General features: G+C 39.2%; 1 protein-coding gene across 1 annotated transcript in view; it reads left to right on the forward strand.

Moving 5' to 3' along the window:
- The window catches only part of TEC (tec protein tyrosine kinase), a gene marked incomplete at its 5' end in the record, with an annotated part of 127,797 nt that overhangs the window by 38,343 nt on the left and 67,067 nt on the right, over positions 1 to 22,387 (forward strand). The window lies entirely within an intron of this gene.

The raw sequence follows: 22,387 nt of genomic DNA on the forward strand, positions 1-22,387 counted from the left end.
AAGTTTAAAAACTTACACAAGGTCAAATACTAATGAGTTGCAGGGCTGTTTCTTCAGAGCCTGTCTTTGAAACAACCTTGATACTCTGGGGAAACTTAGGAAAAAAATCTATTAAATCTCTCTATAATACAGATGAAGTTTTATTTTAAAACTTTTGATGATATTTTTATTACTTTCAGCTATGATTTTTTAAAAAAATTTCTTTGTGGTAGAAGAAAATTAACGTCAGACAAAACGGGGATTTTTGTCTGATTCTGCCACTATCTAATTGGACTTTAGAAAACAGTGTTCTTCAATTGTTTTTATAGATCAGAAATTGCTTTCATATAAATATATTGTCTCTTTACACCCTTAACTCCCTTGCCATCACTGTTTCAACCCAGCACACATCCGATCTATTTCCAAGTCCTGTGAATTCTCCTTCCCTTCATTACAACCTTATTGCAGCTCCCAACTCCTTTCTCTTGGTGGATTACTGCCCTAGTTGATTTTACTTTTGGATCTTCATCTTTCAACTATAAAACCATAAAAGGGATTTTTAAAACTTGTAGATTTGCATCTGCTCTACGATCAAGTTAAAACTCCTTAGCTTGGAATACAAGGTACTTGATGGCCTTTTTCCTTGTCTTCCCTGTCTCCTTCCTCCATCCCCAGCTGTCTTCTACCTGCAGTTACTCTTTCACATTGTGCCTTTGTTACTATTGTTCAATCAACTTGAAGTGATATATTCCTCTACCTGCCTACCAGGTTCTGTCTATCTATCCATATCTATTTTATCCATCAGAAATGTGTTGAGTGCCCTAGTAATCACTGACTCATCTTTTCTGACTCAGCTCAATCCCCATCTTCTCTGAAGCCTTTCCTGTATCCCTCCCACCAGTGATGGAATCCCCAGCCCACCTCAGCCCTTTGTGCCCTGTTCATATTTTTATCATGACATCTTGGTTGCTTGACTCTATCTACATATCTGTGTCCCCCATTGGACTTTAAGCTCTTTGAGGGCAGGGTTCATAGCTTTTCTATCTTCGTATTTCTGAGAGTTTAGTGCACAGTTGAGTGCTCAATACACGTTGGATGGCTGGATGGGTCCAAAGGAGACATGGGGAGACCTCAACCCTTAGAAGCAGGCAGGGCAGATTTATCCTATGCAAACATCAGGAACAACCAGAAAGGTTGTCATGCTGCTAATAAGTAGAAGGGTCAGGATTTGAGCCTTGGTATTCTGACTCTTAAGTTCAGTGCTCTTCCTATAATGCCTCCCTTATTGTTTTATTCCAGTTGTACTGAAATCAAACATTCTATGTGATGAGTTGTTTGAAAATTTAACCTTTTACCGAGGTTAACTGTCGGGATAGTGGAGGTAGTTATAAGATGATGGCACGAGTCTCTTGAATATCCTGGGCAACCTCTCATATTTCTATAAGGCCTTCTGGGGCATATAGAGTTGTTTTCTTTACCACCCCTGGAACCTGGAGACTGTAGTGATACAGGCATAAGAGCTTATTAAGGTTCTGAAATGATCAGATATTTCTCCCTTAGTTGTATCCCTAGACTAGGTGGACTCCCAGTGGGGAGCATAGGTTTACAAGACCTTTCTAATTGCTACCTGAAGATTTATATCTTCTGGCACTTTCTAGGATTCTGGGGGGCGAGTGTGGGGTGGACAAAATAGTTTCTTTTACTATAGGACAATTGGAAGTGTTTGCATCAGACTTTAGAGGTTATCAGACAATTCACTAGCTTGTAAAAAGTGGGACAGCTGTAGATGCTCTGTAGACGGTACAGTGGTTAGTGTACTAGGGCTCTGAAAATTCTCAACTCTATTATCCGATGAAAACTCATTTTCTTTTTGGCAGTTGAGTTTCCTTGTTTCCAAAATAAGGTTGTATCAACTTCCTGTCTTGCGTCTCAGTTTCCTCTCTGGTGTCTCTTTCCCCACTTTTGATTCATATCTGTTTTCTTATTTTACTGACTGGATCTGACCTTCCTCATCACTTAAAAGAGCCAAGATGCAGGTCTGAAGTCCTAGGGTCTGATTTACCTTCTTAATTTGACAAATTATCCATTTTCATTTAATAATGTTCACTGTTTTTTTCCTCTAGGAAGCAGAAACCTATTTAAGATAGAAAAGGGGGAGAATACCATTTGTTCCATCCACACTCCAAAAATATTTTTGTAACTTTTAATTTTGCTGTAGTTTCAGACTCACAGAAAAGTTGCAAGAATAGTACAAGGAACTCTCAAGTAACCTTTACTCAGATTCACAAATTACCTATGGTTGCCCCATTTGCTCTGTCATTCTCTTGGTCTCTTCCTTGGTCTCTTCCTCTTCATATGCATGTTTTCCGAACCATTGGAAAGTAAGCTGTAGACAGTCCCCTTTTGCTGTTAAATAATTCATTGTGTATTGTCTAAAAATAAGGACATTCTCTTTTAGAACCACAGTACAATGATCAAAATCAAGACATGTAACGCTGATACAGTAGTATTAAGTGGTCCAGAGTCCATAGTCAAATTTCATTCATCATTCCACTGATGTCTTCGTAGCTGTTTCTCAACCTCCCCTCCTTGCCCAAATCCAGGATCTAATCCCTGATCACACATTGCATTTAGTAGGTCAAGACATAAAGTTTGTAAATGTCCATGGTGCAAGGAAGAGAAATGCATGGAGGAAATACTGTCCTTTGTCATTTGTTGTAAAATGCCAACTACATCATGAATACTCAGTGATTGTATATCAGAGTCTGCAAACGTGAAATTGGATTTAAAAATCATTAGAGTTGTTCTCCTCCTCTCATTCTCATGGTCATCATTACGGGCTGAAGATCACCTTCCTGCGAAATAAGTTATTTTAGCCTGGTCCACTGAGATGAATATTAATCACTTTCTCTCTCCCCCACCTCAATTTTAACTTTTTATTCTTCTGTGTGAAATAATTATGAGTCATGTAAAGCATTTTTTGGAGAACAGTACAGTATGAGTAATTTCTAGTAAATGAAGAGGGAATTTAATCAAAGGTTTGGTCCTCATGCTACTTAAAAGTAGAAATAATAAACGGATTCTAGATCTCAAAAAATACTCTTGGATCTGGCTCTGATAGTTGTGGTTTATTCAGTGATGATTTGTATCATGATGAGAGAGACAAAGGCCTTAAGAAAAACCAGCATTTCTGTTCATACATGATATTACCTAGTTTATTTTATTCAGAAGACTTAGCTCTCGGCAATTTTTAGTGTTACCAAAAAGGCAAATTTCCATCAGAGTTTTATATAGCTATTTTAGGACTGAATATATTCAAAAAGCTGTGCTGTAGGCACTGAAGGCAATTATGAAAAGAACAATTCCTAGAATGTTTGGGAAATGGCCGTATAGCTGAAATAAACAGCATTTCCTCCCCACCCCCTTTTCCCACCTGCCTATCTTGAAGGAAACTTGTCTTAATCAGAAGTACGTGTCACTTGTTGATTTTAAAAAAAAGGAACTGTATCTGACATCATGATTTTCGTAAGCTGAGTTTTGTTTTTCTCTGCATCGTGAACTGCTGGGTTGGGGATTCTTAGAAATCTTTGAAGCTAGTTCTGTAATTAGTAGCTTCTATTAAGTGTTTGTTGATGAGGATAGGTATGATAGCACTTACCCTGAGGAACAGTTAAAAAAGAGACCAAATTATATGAGTAGAGGAAGCATTGGTGGTACAAGTGCAGACTATATAGATTTTTGGTGAGGGGTGGGGTTGGGGAGGGATTGGAAAAGGTCTCCATTTGGCTGTGGGTTGGAGTATGAGCAGTGTTGGGCAGAAGGAGCCCATTCATGCAGTGGGAACATCATGTGCAGAGGCCCTGGGGTGGAAGAGGGCTTGGTGTGTCTGTGAAACTGTTCTGTTCCAGACCTACATAGATTTATATGCTGATAATTACCCATTCATGGGGATGATTATTTGTTAGTAATGAAGAAGTCGTACAATTTTAGAGCTGGAAGGAACTCTAAAGAGTAACCTTCAAGTCTTCCACTTGTGAAAACTGAAGGTAAGGAAATGATTTGCTCCAGGTCACCCAGTAAGCTGGTTTGTTAAGCCTGCATCAAAACTCTGCTCAGCCTCTCTGATTGCACTGCCTTTGTTTTGGAAAAGATGAGTTTGGGTTGCCCAGGTAGGTGAGGGCATTTACACAGCTTAAATAATATGGTTGTTCACAGAACGGACTCCATCTAGTGACTATTCAGACCCCTTTGCTTAAAATACTTGTCACTTTTTTGCCTTTGAAGCTTTGCTCTTGCTGTGCTTAACAGTTGTCCTTCTGTTCATCCAATTCCCATTTCAAGTCCTCTTTTTTCTTTAAATTTGAAAAAATTTTATTTTTAAAAAAAATGAAGTATAGATTTACAATGTTGTGTTAGTTGCTGGTGTATAGCAGAGTGATTCAGTCGTGTGTGTTTGTGTGTATATATGTATCCTTTTTCAAATTCTTTTTCATTATAGCTTATTATAAGATATTGAATATACTTCCCTGTGCTATACAGTAGGACCTTGTTGTTTATCTATTTTATGTAATGTGTATCTGTTAATCCCAAGCTGTTTCTGTTTTGTAAATAAGTTCATTTGTATCATTCTTTTAGATTCCATATAGAGGTGATATCATATGATGCTTGTTTTTCTCTGACTTACTCTTAAGTGAGAGACCTTGTTCACCTTCCCACCCTCCAGTTGTAAATGCCAGCCCCTTCGGAATTACTGTTAAATTTATATGTATTATTATTGTTATTGCCTCTTTAAAGTCACCAACTACATAATAATCTCCTTGAAGGCAGAGGTTGTTGCCTCCTAATTTCAACATATCACACAATATCTTGTACCCATTGCCTGCTCAAAAAAGTTTTTGTTGGTAAAAATTACAGTAGTGATGATCAGTTAGTATTTCAAGTAAGCAAAAAGATCTTTAGCGACATTGTGATAGTTATTTCCCATGCAATTTTGTTCCATTTTAGTTGTTGAGAAGATGCCTTATTTAAATTTAGAATCAAAACTGTGTTTTTATTTAGTATTTATTAGTATTAAGCTCTCCCCCAAACTAAAATGTGGACATTATTGTAAACAGCCAGAGTATGAACTGTCAGAAGAAATCACATGGCCATTTGAGAAAGTGAAACTACATTTTGAGTTGTTTCTAAATCCATTTAGAACATGGTTTAGCCACTGGTCAGGTACACATAGAGAATCACCTATAGAAGGGCACTTAGAAACACCTGGGTTATTCAGTAATTCCATGACTCTCTTAAGAGAACTCTTGATGTTATTAGCCTTTGGGTTTTGTGAATATACTGTACTTCTGAGATAAATATTATCTCATGATGGCTTGATGATCGCTACTTCAGATAATTAAAAACATTGTTATAGTCTTCTTACCAAAGCTCTTCATTTACCTTTTATTTTTAATCATAGTCAACTGCCTATAATATTTGCATGATACCACATTGGTAAACACCTGAATTGAAAAATTGCACAAAATATGTGCAATGTAGTTGTTAAATAAAATTAAATGAGTAAGTAAGAGACTTAAATGAAATCGCTAGTGATTTTTAATAGACTGCGAGAAAGGAGTTCCCCCCCGCCCCCGCCCGCATCATCTTAGTTGTATGTGAAGACTTTTGGAAAAGTTCTGTCTTTATTCCAAGTAATCACATAGGTATAGCTGTTCCTTAATTTTATTTGCCACTGCAAAAAGTAACATGGATAGGTGCAATTCCCTGCTCATTAGATTGTAACATGTGAATTTTTCTCCTTTTAGGGGAATATATATATATGTAAAATATATTTATTTCATGTATATATATTTCCTGGCAAAAGAGAGTCTGTGCACTTACCTGTTTCATGGGACTCAGCTTATTTGTTTTCATTCATTCATCATTTGTACAGAAAAGATTTAGTGAGTATGTACAGTATGGTAGGGATGGAGGAATTAAAAGATGAATGATTCTGGTTTTGTTAAGCTTACAGTCTGATTAAGTTATACTTCTGCCTTTCTGGATTCAAAATGGCAAACTTTCTTATACTGCATCCAGTCTGTTTTGAAGGGGGCCTCTTGAGACCTGGAGTTATCCTTGTGTGCCACTGTTGTTTGCACTCACCCATGTTTTTCTGGATTACCTGGGAGTCTTAACTTTCCTGGCCCTTGTGTTTCCCTCTGTTCTTAGACTTTACATAGCATAGAGTTCACAAAAGTACAGGGGTTTTGCACACCTACTTGCAATGCTCTGTTCTCCATAGCATCTCCATAAAGTGTATCTGTAGATAACCAACACATTTGCCCACCATCTACTTCACAGGTGAAGACACTGGGGAACAAACAACCAAGTCAGGTACCTTCTCTGAAGTGACATCCCATCTGACTAGCTGAACCAAGATGTCTTATCTTTCTGGCTAGCGTGCTGTTAAACCACACTGTGCTAGTTTAAGGAAGGGGGACTGCCTTAAACAGTGTGTTCACTGACCACCTCTATATATACGTTTCCTTCCTCCTTCCATTCTTTAGCTTTATATATAAGACCTTAGAAAGGGTGTTCTTTTAGCGCTTGTTGATTTGTGTTTGTTTTTTCCTCACTGCACCCCTGTGAGGTGGTGGGAATTCTATGCATTTCAGTAAATCAGAGTTGTACAGAAAAGAGACCCACGAAAAGAACATATTACTGTGAATGCTTAGATGAAAGAAATTGAAAGGGTTAAACTGAAGTTGTAACTCTTAAAAACTTTAAAATGGGTTTGGTTAAATAGTTCATTTCATAAATACTTTAAATGATTCTTTGCAGAGAAAACTCACAGGTAACTTAATTAAAGATGAATTTATTCACATTCATAGTCTATTCCAGCAAGTAGAGAACAGTGTCACAGTTGAAGAGAATTCCTAAAATCTACTGCAGTAATTAGTTCAACACTTTTTAAAATAGTAAATAAGTAAGTTAAACACTTAATAAAATAGTAAAGTAAGCTGATTTTTAGGTTAACTCAGTTCTGACTAGGATTGATTACAGTACAATATCAAAAAAAGGATAGAGACTTGAATTTTCTTGGAAAAAGATGAGTAGCTTGATGCTGAAGATCAAATATGTAATTCAGAACTTACTTTTTTAATATATATTTTAAAAATTTATTTATTTATTTTTTGGCTGCATTGGGTCTTCGTTGCTCCACGTGGGCTTTCTTTAGTTGTGGCTAGTGGGAGCTACTCTTTATTGTGGTGTGCGGGCTTCTCATTGCAGTGGCTTCTCTTGTTGTGGAGCATGGGGTCTAGGCACGCATACGTCAGTAGTTGTGGCACAGGGGCTCAGTAGTTGTGGCTCGCGGGCTCTAGAGTGCAGGCTCAGTAGTTGTGGCGCACGGGCGTAGTTGCTCCGTGGCATGTGGGATCTTCCTGGACCAGGGCTCGAATCTGTGTCCCCTGCATTGGCAGGTGGATTCTTAACCACTGTGCCATCAGGGAAGCCCCAGAACTTGTTTTTAAACAGGGTCATTCTTTTATTTTCAGACGTCACACTTAATCACTTTCTAAGGATAGGTGTTATGACTAAAATATGTGTAGGAAACAAGACCAATTTCCATTGGATGAGATAATGTGTTTCTTGAGGTTCTAGAGTGAGCTTACCAGCAGTTTTCTATTCCTTCTTCATTATAGGGAACTTCTGTTGTGGTCTGAGGTCCATCTCTGAGTTAATCGAATTCCTGTGAGTTAGAGAGTAGACTGTGGACTTCGGAGCCAGATCGTCTGGGTTCAAATCCTAAATTTGTTACTATTAGCTGTGTGACCTTGGTCAAATTACTTGATCTCTCTGTGCCTTATTTTCCTCATCTTTAAACTGGGGCAAATAATAGTACTTCCCTCACAGGTTTTTGTCTGGAGTAAATGGATACCTATATATGAAGTAGTTAGGACAGTTTCTGGCATATAGTAAGTGCCATTGTAAGTATCAGTGGTTATTATTATAAGTAGTTTCCATTGTCACCCAGTTTTGTCTTTTTTGTATAATGTGTTTCAGAGTTTCTGCTCTTGCATCTGGCTTTTCCCAGATATAGACATTTTTTGCAATAAGCATAACCATTTCATTCTCCTAGTAAGTCACTAATCACAGGTGATTCATTCTTTAAATTGATCTTTGCTGCTTGTGGTCCAGTTACATTGTGGAGCTCTGGTTACTGGTGGAAATGCATACCTTGGGGTAGGGCTAGTTCTCATTCTTGGCACCTCTGAGCCTGTGTTGGTGGAACTCTCATTGGGTCTGCTCTGGATGTTTCTCTCTGGTTGTTTGTCCGTGGGCACATGACAGGGTGCTGATTGCGATAAATGTGTGCTGTTCAGTTTTACATTTCGTAACGTCAGAGGTGGATCTACTGGTAAGCATTAGAGCCTTTCAGTTCCGTAGCCCTTTCTAATGCCCCTGGAAGGGCCCTAGCGCTTTCACATTCATAATTTTGCACTGAAAAAAAGAGAGTCTTTTCCCCAAAATGTGTAAGCCTCAGGCCACTCAAAACCTGGATCTGTCTCTGCAGAGCATGTGAGACTCTATTTGTTCTAGTATCTGATAATATCTACAAATTCTGCCAGTGAAATACCCCCAGACATCTTCACTGTAAAACATCTAAAATATAAGCATATTTATAGTTTATGTTCTTAAAAGCTTTTTTTCTAGAACAAAGTGGTGTATCTACTTTAATCTGTCAAATTTATTTTCCTTTAATAAAAGTTTCACCATTGTTGTTATTTTTTATTAATTAATTATTTTATTTTATTTTATTTTTTGGCTGTGTTGGGTCTTCATTGCTTCACGCGAGCTTTCTCCCATTGCTGCAAGCGGGGGCTACTCTTCATTGTGGTGCACGGGCTTCTCATTTGCGGTGCCTTTTCTGTTGCAGAGCAGGGGCTCTAGGTGCGCGGGCTTCACTAGTTGCAGCATGTGGGCTTCAGTAGTTGCGGCGCACGGGCTTAGTTGCTCTGTCATGTGGGATCTTCCCGGACCAGGGATCAAACCTGTGTTCCCTGCATTGGCAGGTGGAATCCTAACCACTGGGCCACCAGGGAGGTCTTCAGTGTTGTTTTTAAAACTCCAATACTTTTCTTGTTAAATGTATTCCTGCGTATATTATGGTTGTAGTTACTCTTGTGAACAGGTGAATTTTCATGATATGTTGTAATTAGATATAGTTGATATATAATCAAGCTCTAGATTTTTATAAATCTATTTTGTAACCAACTAGTATACTATGCTATTTCTAAGTATTATGTATTTTCTAAGTATTACAATTTTCTATTACCAACTTTGCTGTAAAAGGGTTGTTTTCTATTAAATTTAACCCAAATTATGAGAATAAAATAATTAAAAAAATATAAAGAAAGATAAAAGCATTTTAAATTCTAAATGGGAATACTCGAAAGGCCATGTGGAGGCCTGGGGGAGGGCGTTCCAGCAGGGGAATCCAGGAATGTAACACCCCAAGGGAGACAGGAGCAGCAAAGAGGCTGAGGGGCTGAAGTGGAGTGGGATGGGGCGTAGGGAGGATGTGGCTGGAGACCTGGGCAAGATCCTGCATGGATCACTGCGGACCATGGAAAAGACGTTGGATTTTTTTAAAAAAATTTCTATTAAAAAAATTTTTAAAAAATGTGATACGAAGATTTTGGAGGGTTGGGAGTGGGGAGTGACAAAGTGAGGCTCTTACATTCATGCACGTTAAGATGCTGGGGCACAGTAGAGCATGAATTGGCCGTTAGAAGGTGTGAGGTTTAAGTTCTGGCTCTGCTAGGCAGTGTAATCTTTTTTTTTTTTTTTTAACATCTTTATTGGAGTATAATTGCTTTACAATGGTGTGTTAGTTTCTGCTGTATAACAAAGTGAATCAGCTATACATATACATATATCCCCATATCTCCTCCCTCTTGCATCTCCCTCCCACCCTCCCTATCCCACCCCTCTAGGTGGTCACAAAGTACTGAGCTGATCTCCCTGTGCTATGCGGCTGCTTCCTACTAGCTACCTATTTTACATTTGGTGGTGTATATATGTCCATGCCACTCTCTCACTTCGTCCCAGCCTACCCTTCCCCCTCCCTGTGTCCTCAAGTCCATTCTCTACATCTGCATCTTTATTCCTGTCCTGCCCCTAGGTTCTTCTTAAACATTTTTTTCTTTTAATATTCCATATATATGTGTTAGCATACGGTATTTGTTTTCCTCTTTCTGACTTACTTCACTCTGTATGACAGACTCTAGGTCCATCCATCTCACTACAAATAACTCAATTTCGTTTCTTTTTATGGCTGAGTAATATTCCATTGTATATATGAGCCACATCTTCTTTATCCATTCATCTGTTGATGGACACTTAGGTTGCTTCCATGTCCAGGCTACTGTAAATAGTGCTGCGATGAACATTGTGGTACATGACTCTTTTTGAATTATGGTTTCCTCAGGATATATGCCCAGTACTGGGATTGCTGGGTCATATGGTAGTTCTATTTGTAGTTTTTTAAGGAACCTCCATACTGTTCTCCATAGTGGCTGTATCAATTTACATTCCCACCAACAGTGCAGGAGGGTTCCCTTTTCTCCACACCCTTTCCAGCACTTATTGTTTGTAGATTTTTTGATGATGGCCATCTGACCGGTGTGAGGTGATACCTCATTGTGGTTTTGATTTGCATTTCTCTAATGATTAGTGATGTTGAGCATCCTTTCATGTGTTTGTTGTAAATCTGTATATCTTCTTTGGAGAAATGTCTAGTTAGGTCTTCTGCCCATTTTTGGATTGGGTTGTTTGTTTTTTTTTGATACTGAGCTACATGAGCTGTTTGTGTATTTTGGATATTAATCCTTGTCAGTTATTTCACTTGCAAATATTTTCTCCCATTCTGAGGGTTGTCTTTTTGTCTTCTTTATGGTTTCCTTTGTTGTACAAAAGCTTTTAAGTTTCTTTAGGTCCCATTTGTTTGTTTTTATTTCCATTTCTCTAGGAGGTGGGTCAAAAAGGATCTTGCTGTGATTTATGTCATAGAATGTTCTGCCTATGTTTCCCTCTAAGAGTTTTATAGTGTCTGGCCTTCCATTTAGGTCTTTAATCCATTTTGAGTTTATTTTTGTGTATGGTGTTAGGGGGTGTTCTAACTTCATTCTTTTACATGTAGCTGTCCAGTTTTCCCAGCACCACTTATTGAAGAGGCTGTCTTTTCTCCACTGTATATTCTTGCCTCCGTTATCAAAGATAAGGTGACCATATGTGCGTGGCTGACCATATCTCCAGGCTTTCTATCATGTTCCATTGATCTGTATTTCTGTTTTTGTGCCAGTACCATACTGTCTTCATCACTGTAGCTTTGTAGTATAGTCTGAAGTCCAGGAGCCTGATTCCTCCAGCTCCATTTTTCTTTCTCAAGATTGCTTTGGCTATTCAGGGTCTTTTGTGTTTCCATACAAATTGAAATTTTTTGTTCTAGTTCTGTGAAAAATGCCATTGGTAGTTTGATAAGGATTGCATTGAATCTGTAGATTGCTTTGAGTAGTATAGTCATTTTCATAATGTTGATTCTTCCAATCCAAGAACATGGTATATCTCTCCATCTCTTGGTATCATCTTTAATTTCTTTCATCAGTGTCTTACAGTTTTCTGCATACAGGTCTTTTGTCTCCTTAGGTAGGTTTATTCCTAGGTATTTTATTCTTTTTGTTGCAGTGGTACATGGGAGTGTTTTGTTAATTTCTCTTTCAAAGTTTTCATCATTAGTGTATAGCAATGCAATAGGAATGCAAGAGATTTCTGTGCATTAATTTTGTATCCTGCTACTTTACCAAATTCATTGATTAGCTCTACTAGTTTTCTGGTAGCATCTTTGGGATTCTCTATGTATAGTATCATGTCATCTGCCAACAGTGACAGCTTTAACTTCTTTTCCGATTTGGTTTCCTTTTATTTCTTTTTCTTCTCTGATTGCTGTGGCTAAAACTTCCAAAACTATGTTGAATAATAGTGGTGAGAATGGGCAACCTTGTCTTGTTCCTCATCTTAGTGGAGATAATTTCAGTTTTTCACCATTGAGAATGATGTTGGCTGTGGGTTTGTCATATATGGCCTTTGCTATGTTTAGGTAAGTTCCCTCTATGCCTACTTTCGGGAGGGTTTTTTTTAATCATAAATGGGTGTTGACTTTTGTCAAAAGCTTTTTCTGCATCTATTGAGATGATCATATGGTTTTTTTCCTTCAGTTTGCTTATATGGTGTATCACACTGACAGATTTGCGTGTATTGAAGAGTCCTTGCATTCCTGGGATAAACCCTACTTGATCATGGTGTATGATCCTTTTAATGTGCTGTTGGATTCTGTTTGCTAGTTTTTTGGTTTTTTTTTCTGCGGTACGCGGGCCTCTCACTGTTGTGGCCTCTCCCCTTGCGGAGCACAGGCTCCGGGCGCACAGGCTCAGTGGCCATGGCTCATGGGCCCAGCTGCTTCACGGCATGTGGGATCTTCCCGGACCGGGGCATGAACCCGTGTCCCCTGCATTGGTAGTTGGACTCTCAACTGCTGTGCCAGCAGGGAAGCCCTTCTGTTTGCTAGTTTTTGTTGAGGATTTTTGCATCTTTGTTCATCAGTGATATTGGCCTGTAGTTTTCTTTCTTTGTGACATCTTTGTCTGGTTTTGGTATCAGGGTGATGGTGGTTTCAGACAATGAGTCTGGGAGTGTCCCTCCCTCTGATATATTTTGGAAGAGTTTGAGAAGGATAGGTGTTAGTGCTTCTCTAAATGTTTGATAGAATTTGCCTATGAAGCCATCTGGTCGTGGGGTTTTTTTTGTTGGAAGATTTTTAATCACAGTCTCAATTTCAGTGCTTTTGATTGGTCTGTTTATATTTTCTATTTCTTCCTTGTTCAGTCTTGGAAGGTTGTGCTTTTCTAAGAAATTGTCCATTTCTTCCAGGTTGTCCATTTTTTGGCATATAGTTGCTTGTAGTAATCTCACGATCCTTTGTATTTTTACAGTGTTGATTGTTACTTCTCCTTTTTCATTTCTAATTCTATTGATTTGAGTCTTCTCCCTTTTTTTCTTGATGAGTCTGGCTAATGGTTTATCAATTTTGTTTATCTTCTCAAAGAACCAGCTTTCAATTTTATTGATCTTTGCTATTGTTTTCTTCATTTCTTTTTCATTTCTTTCTGATCTGATCTTTATGATTTCTTTCCTTCTGCTAACTTTGGGGGTTTTTTGTTCTTCTGTCTCTAATTGCTCTAGGTTACGTTAGGTTGTTTATTGGAGATGTTTCTTGAGGTAGGATTGTATTGCTGTAAACTTTTCTCTTAGAACTGCTTTTGCTGCATCCTGTAGGTTTTGGATTGTCGTATTTTCATTGTCATTTGTTTCTAGGTATTTTTTGATTTCCTCTTTGATTTCTTCAGTGATCTCTTGGTTATTAAATAGTGTATTGTTTAGCCTCCATGTGTTTGTATTTTTTACAGATTTTTTTCCTGTAATTGATATCTAGTGTCATAGCGTTGTGGTCAGAAAAGATACTTGATACGATTTCGATTTTCTTAAATTTGCCAAGGGTTGATTTGTGACCTGATATATGATCTATGCTGGAGAATATTTCGTGAGCACTTGAGAAGAAAGTATATTCTGTTGTTTTTGAATGGAATGTCATATAAATATCAGTTAAGTCCATCTTGTTTAATGAATCATTTAAAGGTTGTGTTTCCTTATTTATTTTCATTTTGGATGATCTGTCCATTGGTGAAAGTGGGTGTTAAAGTCCCCTATGGGGACTATGGGGCTTCCCTGGTGGCGCAGTGGTTGAGAGTCCGCCTGCCGATGCAGGGGACACAAGTTTGTGCCCCGGTTCAGGAAGATCCCACATGCCGTGGAGCAGCTAGGCCCGTGAGCCACGGCCGCTGAGCCTGTGCGTCCGGAGCCTGTGCTTCGCAACGGGAGAGGCCACAACAGTGAGAGGCCCACATACCACCAAAAAAAAAAAAGTCCCCTAGTATGATTGTATTACTGTTGATTTCCCCTTTTATGGCTGTTAGCTTTTGCCTTATATATTGAAGTGCTCCTATGTTGGGTGCATAAATATTTACAGTTGTTATATCTTCTTCTTGGATCAATCCCTTGGTCATTATGTAGTGTCCTTTGTGTCTTGTAATAGTCTTTATTTTAAAGTCTATTTTGTCTGATATGAGAATTGCTACTCTAGCTTTCTTTTGATTTCCATTTGCATGGAAAATCTTTTTCCATCCCCTCACTTTCAGTCTGTATGTGTCTCTAGGTCTGAAGTGGGTGTCTTGTAGACAGTATATATATGCATCTTGTTTTTGTATCCATGCAGCCAGTCTGTGTCTTTTGGTGGGAGCATTTAATCCATTTACATTTAAGGTAATTATTGATATGTATGTTCCTATTCCCATTTTCTTAAATGTTTTGGGTTTGTTATTGTAGGTCTTTTCCTTCTCTTGTGTTTCCTGCCTAGAGAAGTTCATTTAGCATTTGTTGTAAAGCTGGTTTGGTGGTGCTGAATTCTCTTAGCTTTTGCTTGTCTGTAAAAGTTTTAATTTCTCTGTCAAATCTGAATGAGATCCTTGCTTGGTAGAGTAATCTTGGTTGTAGCTTTTTCCCTTTCATCACTTTAAATATGTCCTGCCACTCCCTTCTGGCTTGCAGAGTTTCTGCTGAATGATCAGCTCTTAACCTTATGGGGACTCTCTTTTGTGTTATTTGTTGTTTTTCCCTTGCTGCTTTTAATATTTTTTCTTTGTATTTAATTTTTGATAGCTTGATTAATATGTGTCTTGACATGTCTCTCCATGGATTTATCCTGTATGGGACTCTCTGTGCTTCCTGGACTTGATTAACTATTTCCTTTCCCATATTAGGGAAGTTTTCAACTATAATCTCTTCAGATATTTTCTCAGTCCCTTTCTTTCTCTCTTCTTCTTCTGGGACCCCTATAATTCGAATGTTGGTACATTTAATGTTGTCCCAGAGGTCTCTGAGAATGTCCTCAATTTTTTTCATTCTTTTTTCTTTACTTTGCACTGTAGTAGTTATTTCCACTACTTTATCTTCCAGGTCACTTATCCGTCTTGTGCCTCAGTTATTCTACTATTGATTCCTTCTAGGGAATTTTTAATTTTATTTATTGTGTTGTACATCATTGTTTGTTTGCTCTTTAGTTCTTCTAGGTCCTTGTTAAATGATTCTTGCATTTTCTCTGTTCTATTTCCAAGATTTTGGATCATCTGTACTATCATTACTCTGAATTCTTTTTCAGGTAGACTGCCAATTCCTCTTCATTTTTTTGGTCTGGTGAGTTTTTACCTTGCTCCTTCATCTGCTGTGTATTTCTCTGTCTTCTCATTTCAGTTAACTTACTGTGTTTGGGGTCTCCTTTTTGCAGGCCGCAGGTTTGTAGTTCCTGTTGTTTTGGGGGTCTGCCCCCAGTGGCTAAGGCTGGTTCAGTGGGTTGTGTAGGCTTCCTGGTGGAGGGGACTAGTGCCTTTATTCTGGTGGATGAGGCTGGATCTTGGTGGGCAGGACGGCGTCCAGTGGTATGTTTTGGGGTGTCTGTGACCTTATTATGATTTTAGGCAGCCTCTGTGCTAATGGGTGGGTTTGTGTTCCTGTCTTGCTAGTTGTCTGGCAAAGGGTGTCCAGCACTGTAGCTTGCTGGTCATTGAGTGGAGCTGGGTCTTAGCGCTGAGATGGAGATCTCTGGGAGAGCTTTCGCCATTTGATATTACATGGAGCCAGGAGGTCTCTGGTGGACCAATGCCCTAAACTCAGCTCTCCCACCTCAGAGGCACAGGCCTGACACCCAATCAGAGCACCAGGACTGTGTCAGCCACATGGCTCAGAAGAAAAGGGAGGAAGAAAAGAAAGAAAGAAAAAATAAAATAAAGTTATTAAAATAAAAAATAATTATTAAAAATTAAAAAAGGTAATAAAAAAAGAAGAGAGCAACCAAACCAAAAAATACCCTACCAGTGATAACAAGCACTAAAAAGTATACTAAAAAAAAGAAAAACGGACAGACAGAACCCTAGGACAAACTGTAAAAGGGAAACTATACAGACAAAATCACACAAAGAAGCATACACATACACACTCAGAAAAAGAGAAAAGGGAAAAAAAAATATATCGATGCTCCCAAAGTCCACTGCCTCAATTTTGGGATGATTCGTTGTGTATTCAGGTATTCCAGAGATGCAGGGTACATCAAGTTGATTGTGGAGATTTAATCCACTGCTCCTGAGGCTGGTGGGAGAGATTTCCCTTTCTTTGTTTGCACAGCTTCTGGGGTTCAGCTTTGGATTTGGCCCCGTCTCTGCGTGTAGGTCGCCTGAGGGCGTCTATTCCCCGCTCAGACAGGACAGGGTTAAAGGAACAGCTGATAAGGGGCCTCACTCAGGCCGGGAGGAGGGAGTGGTACGGATGTGGAGCGAGCCTGTGGTGGCAGAGGCTGGTGTGACGTTGCACCAGCCTGATGTGCGCCGTGTGTTCTCCCAGGGAAGTTATCCCTGGATCATGGGACCCTGGCAGTGGCGGGCTGCACAGGCTCCTGGGAGGGCAGGTGTGGAGAGTGACCTGTGCTTTCACACAGGCTTCTTGGTGGCTGCAGGAGCAGCCTTAGCGTCTCATGCCCGTCTCTGGGGTCCGCGCTGATCGCCGCAGCTTGCACCCATCTCTGGAGCTCGTTTAGGCGGTGCTCTGAATTCCCTCTCCTCCCGCACCCCCAAACAATGGTCTCTTGCCTCTTAGGCAGTTCCAGACTTTCTCCTGGAGTCCCTCCCGGCTGGCTGTGGCGCACTAGCCCCCTTCAGGCTGTGTTCACGCAGCCAACTCCAGTCCTCTTCCTGGGATCCGACCAAAGCCCGAACCTCAGCTCCCAGCCCCGCCCGCCCCAGCGGGTGAGCAGACAAGCCTCTTGGGCTGGTGAGTGCTGGTCGGCACCGATCCTCTGTGCGAGAATCTCTCTGCTTTGCCCTCCGCACCCCTGTTGCTGCGCTCTCCTCGGTGGCTCTGAAGCTTCCCCCCTCCGCCACCCGCAGTCTCCACCAGTGAAGGGGCTTCCCAGTGTGTGGAAACTTTTCCTCCTTCACAGCTCCCTCCCAGAGGTGCAGGTCCCGTCCCTATTCTTTAGTCTGTGTTTTTTTTTTTCTTTTGCCCTACCCAGGTACGTGGGGAGTTTCTAGCCTTTTAGCAAGTCTGAGGTCTTCTGCCAGCGTTCGGTAGGTGTTCTGTAGGAGTTGTTTCACATGTAGATGTATTTCTGATGTATTTGTGGGGATGAAGGTGATCTCCACGTCTCACTCCTCTGCCACCTTGAAGGTCTCCTCCAGTGTGATCTTGAGGAGGTCAGTTATCCAGTTTCTACCCTAAAATGAGGAAATTGGATTATGTGATTAATAGAATCCCCTTCATGGCTAAATATGATTCTCAAGTCTTCAAATAATTATAAATATTCAACATGTATTAGCAGTGGTTGTTGGCTGTGTGGAATAGGAGACCTACCCACCCCCCCCACCTCCCCCACCTTCTGCTCAGTCCTGAGCTTCACCTCTGTCTCTGGGCGGCCAGGTTTCTGTGTGTGTGTAGTGGTGTCACAGTGTTTTTTTCAACATGCATTTCCCTGATTACTAAAGAGGATGAGCACATCTACCTATTTTCATTGTCTATTGGCATTTACTCTCTGTTGAGAACCCATTTAGATATTTTTCCTCCGTTGTTTTTTAAATTTAATTTAATTTATTTTTATTTTTGGCTGCATTGGGTCTTCGTTGCTGTGCACAGGCTTTCTCTAGTTGCACCAAGCGGGGCTACTCTTCCTTGTGGTGCATGGTCTTCTCATTGAGATGACTTCTCTTGTTTTGGACCACGGGCTCTAGGCATGTGAGCTTCAATAGTTGTAGCACGTGGGCTCAGTAGTTGTGGCTCATGGGCTTTAGAGTGCAGGCTCAGTAGTAGTGGCACACGGGCTTAGTTGCTCTGCGGCATGTGGGATCTTCCCAGACCAGGGCTTGAACCCATGTACCCTGCATTGGCAGGCGTATTCTTAACCACTGCGCCACCAGGGAAGCCCCCTCCTTTTTTAAAAATTAGGTTTTCTTCCTTTTAAAATTTATTTCTAAAAGATATATATATTCTGAATCAAACTCATTATCTGTATATGATTTGCAAATACTTGTTTGTACTTTGTGGCTTGCCTTAACTCTCTTAATGATATCTTTTTTTCTTACTGTGTTAAATACACATAAAATAAAAGTTACCATTGTAACCATTTTAAAGTGTACAATTCAGTGGCATTACGTATATTAATAATGTGCAAAAACCACACTGTTTAATTCCAGAACTTTTTTTATTACTCTAAACAGAAACTGAGAATGTTCCACGTGCACTGGAGGAGAATGTGTATTCTGTTGCTTTTTGGATGGAATGTTTTGTATATATCTGTTAAGTACATCTTGTATAAAGTATCATTTAAGGCAGATTGTTCCTTATTGATTTTCTGTCTCGATGATCTATCCATTGATGTAAGTGGGGTGTTAAAGTCCCCTACTATTATTGCATTTTTTCCTTTTAAGTTGGTTAATATTTGCTCTATATTTTTAGTTCCTCCTACGTTGGGTGCATAATTGTTTATGATTCTCCATCTCTTATACAAATCTTTATTTTAAAGTCTATTTTGTATGATACAAGTAAAGCTGCCCAAGTTTTCCTTTAGTTTCCATTTGCATGGAATACCTTTTTGAATCTGTTCACTTTCAGTCTGTGTGTATCCTTACATCTAAAGTGAGTCTCTTGTAAGTAGCATATATTGGGTTGGCCAAAAAGTTCATTTGGGTTTTTCTGTAACATCTTACAGGAAAACCCAAACAAACTTTTTGGCCAACCCAATAGATGGGTCTTTTTAAAAAATCCATTCAACCACTGTATGTCTTTTGATTGGTGAATTTAGTCCATTTACATTTAAAGTAATTATTGTTAGGTATGTACTTATTACCATTTTGTTAATTGTTTTCTGGCTGTTTTTTTAATTCGTCTGTGTTCCTTTCTTCTCTTGCTCTCTTCCTTTGTGATTTTATGACTTTCTTTAGTGGTATGCCTAGATTCCTTTCTCATTATCTTCTGTGTATTTACTATAGGTTTTTGCTTTGTGGTTACCATGAGGCTTACATATGACAGCTTATATCTATAACAGTCTATTTTAAGTTAATAACAACTTAAGTTTAATTGCATTCTAAAGCTGAAGGTTTTTACTCTCTACCCCCAGACTTTTTGTTTGTTGATGTTACATTTTACATTTTTTTATCTTGTGTACCTCTTAACTAGTAATTGCAGTCATAGTTATTTTTACTACTTTTGTCTTTTAACCTTCATACTAACTTTATAAGTGATTAATCCACTACCTTTACTATATATTTACCTCTCCCATGAGATTTATTCTTTCGAGTATTTTCTTGTTGCTCATTAGTGCCCTTTCTTTCAGCTTAAACAAGTCCCTGTAGAATTCTTATACATCTGATTTAGTGGTGGTGACTCCTTTAGCTTTTGTTTGTCTGGAAAACTCTTTATCTCTCCTTCAATTCTGAATAACTGTTGGGTGAAGTATTCTTGGTCGGAAGTTTTTTTTCTTTAAGCACTTTGGCTGTATTGTGTCACTCCCTTGAGGGCTGCAAAGTTTCTACTGAAAAATCTGCTGATAGTCTTATGTGAGGGTTCTCTTATACATAACAACTTGCTTTCCTCTTGTTGGTTTTGAGATTCTTTCCTTGTCTTTAACTTTTTTTTTTTTGCAGTACGTGGACCTCTCACTGCTGTGGCCTCTCCCGTTGTGGAGCACAGGCTCCGGACGCACAGGCTCAGCGTCCATGGCTCATGCGCCCAGCCGCTCTGCGGCATGTGGGATCCTTCTGGACTGGGGCACGAGCCCGTGTCCCCTGCATCGGCAGGCGGACTCTCAACCACTGCACCACCAGGGAAGCCCGTCTTTAACTTTTAGCATTTTAATTATAGTGTGCCTTGGTGTAGGTCTCTTTGAATTCATCTTATTTGGAACTCTCTGAACTTTCTGGATCTGGATGTCTGTTTCCTTCCCCAGGTTAGGGAAGTTTTTAGCCATTATTTCTTCAAATAAGATTTCTGCCCCTTTCTCTCTCTCTTTTCCTTCTGGGAGCCATATAATGTGAATGTTAGACTTTCTGCTATTGTTCCATTCATCCTTAAGTTATCATCATCACATTTTTTCTTTTCTTTTCTTTTTTTTTTTTGCTGCTCTGGGTGAGTTTCACTGTTTTGCCTTTGAGTTGACTAATTCTTTCTTCTGCTTCATCTAATTTGCTGTTGAATCCCTTTAGTGTAATTTTCAGTTCAGTTATTGTATTCTTTAGCTCTGTGATATCTATTTGGTACTTTCATATATTTTCCATCTCTTTGTTGAAGTTCACACTGTATTCATCCATTCTTCTCAATTTGGTGAACATCTTTATCACTGTTACTTTGAACTCTTTATCAGGTAAATTACTTATCTCCATTTCATTAAGGTTTCTTTTTCTGAGATTTTATCTTATTCTTTCATTTGGAACATATTCCTGTGTTTCTTCATTTTGCTTGACTCTCTGTATGGATTTCTGTGTAGTAGCTAAAACAACCACCTCTTCCAGTCTTGAAAGAGTGGCCTCGTGTAGGAGATGAACCTTGTCATTCAACTTTGCCCCAGCTCTTGGTTGTTTCTCAAACCTTTGTGCTTGTCCAAGCAGCCTATCATATTTTTAATGGTGCCAGTATTTGAGGATATGCTGAGACCTGTCAGTGTCCCAAAGGGGAGGATATTCAGCACTTAGATTCAGGCTAACTGGAAGCCAGACTCACAGGTAGCAGGTTTTAAAACTATGCAAATATATACAGTTCTATGGACTGCAAGTGTAAGACCTGCTGGCCATCAGAGCCAGGTGGACTGAAGGTGTTCCCTGGGTGGAAGTTGCAAAAATTGGGGCTCCAGATGAGTATATAAGCTATTTTCTGGAGGAAGCCTTTTTCTGGGATAGATCCTCTGTTAGGCCACAAAACAAGTCTTAATAAATTTAAGACGAATGAAATCATATCACGCATCTTTTCCAATCACAGTAGTGTGAACCTAGAAAACAGTTACACAAAGAAAGCTGGAAAATTCACAAATATGTGGAGATTAAACAACATGCTACTGAACAACCAGTGGGTCAAAAAAGAAATCAAAAGAGAAATTGAAAAATGTATTGAGACAAATGAAAATGGCAATATAATATACCAAAATTTATGGAATGCAAAAGCAAAAGCAGTTCTAAGAAGGAAGTTCAGCAATAAATGGCTACCTTAATCAGCAAGAAAAGCCTGAAATAAATAACCTTATTTTATACCTCTAGGAACTAGAAAAAGAAGAACAAATAAAGCCCAAAGTTAGTAGAAGGAAGGAAGTAAAGATTTGAGCAAAAATAAATGAAATAGAGACTAAAATGATAATAGGAAAGATTGATGAAATTAAAGCCAGATCTTTGAAATCCGCCTGCCAATGCAGGGGACATGGGTTCGAGCCCTGGCCTGGGAAGATCCCACATGCTGTGGAGCAACTAAGCCCATGTGCCACAACTACTGAGGCCTGCGTGCCTAGAGCCCGTGCTCCACAATAAAAGAATCCACTGCAGTGAGAAGCCTGCGCACCACAACTAAGAGTGGCCCCCACTTACCGCAACCAGAGAAAGCCCGCACGCAGAAACAAAGACCCAACGCAGCCAAAAATTAAAAAAAAAAAAAATTTATATAAAAAGAATATATAAACAAAATTGACAAAACCTTAGTTAGACTCATCAAGGAAAGAAGAGAGAGGAGATCTTACAACTGATACCACAGAAATACATAGAAACATAGAGACTACTACAAACAATTACAGACCAACGAATTGGACAATCTAGAAAAAATGGATAAATTCCTAGAAACACATACCCTACCAAGACTGAATTATGAAGAAATAGAAAACCTGAACAGATTATTAAGAAGGAGATTGAATCATTAATCAAATACCTCCCAACAAACAAAAATCCAGGACCAGATGGCTTCACTGGAAAATTCTACCAAACATTAATAGAAGAATTAATGCTAAACCTTCTCAAACTCTTCCAAAAAATAGAAGAGGAAGGAATTCTTCCAAACTAATTTTACAAGGCCAGCATTACCCCAATATCAAAACCAGACAAGGATGTCAGAAGAAAAGAAAGTTACAGGCCAATATCCCTGATAACTACAGAGGCAAAAATCCTTAGGCTGTAAGCTCATTGACATAGGTCTTGGTGATGATTTTTTAAATCTGACACCAAAAGAAAAGGCAACAAAA

This window comes from Grampus griseus, assembly GCF_964374135.1.
Source record: "Grampus griseus genome assembly, chromosome: 4".
Classification (NCBI taxonomy): Eukaryota; Metazoa; Chordata; class Mammalia; order Artiodactyla; family Delphinidae; genus Grampus; species Grampus griseus.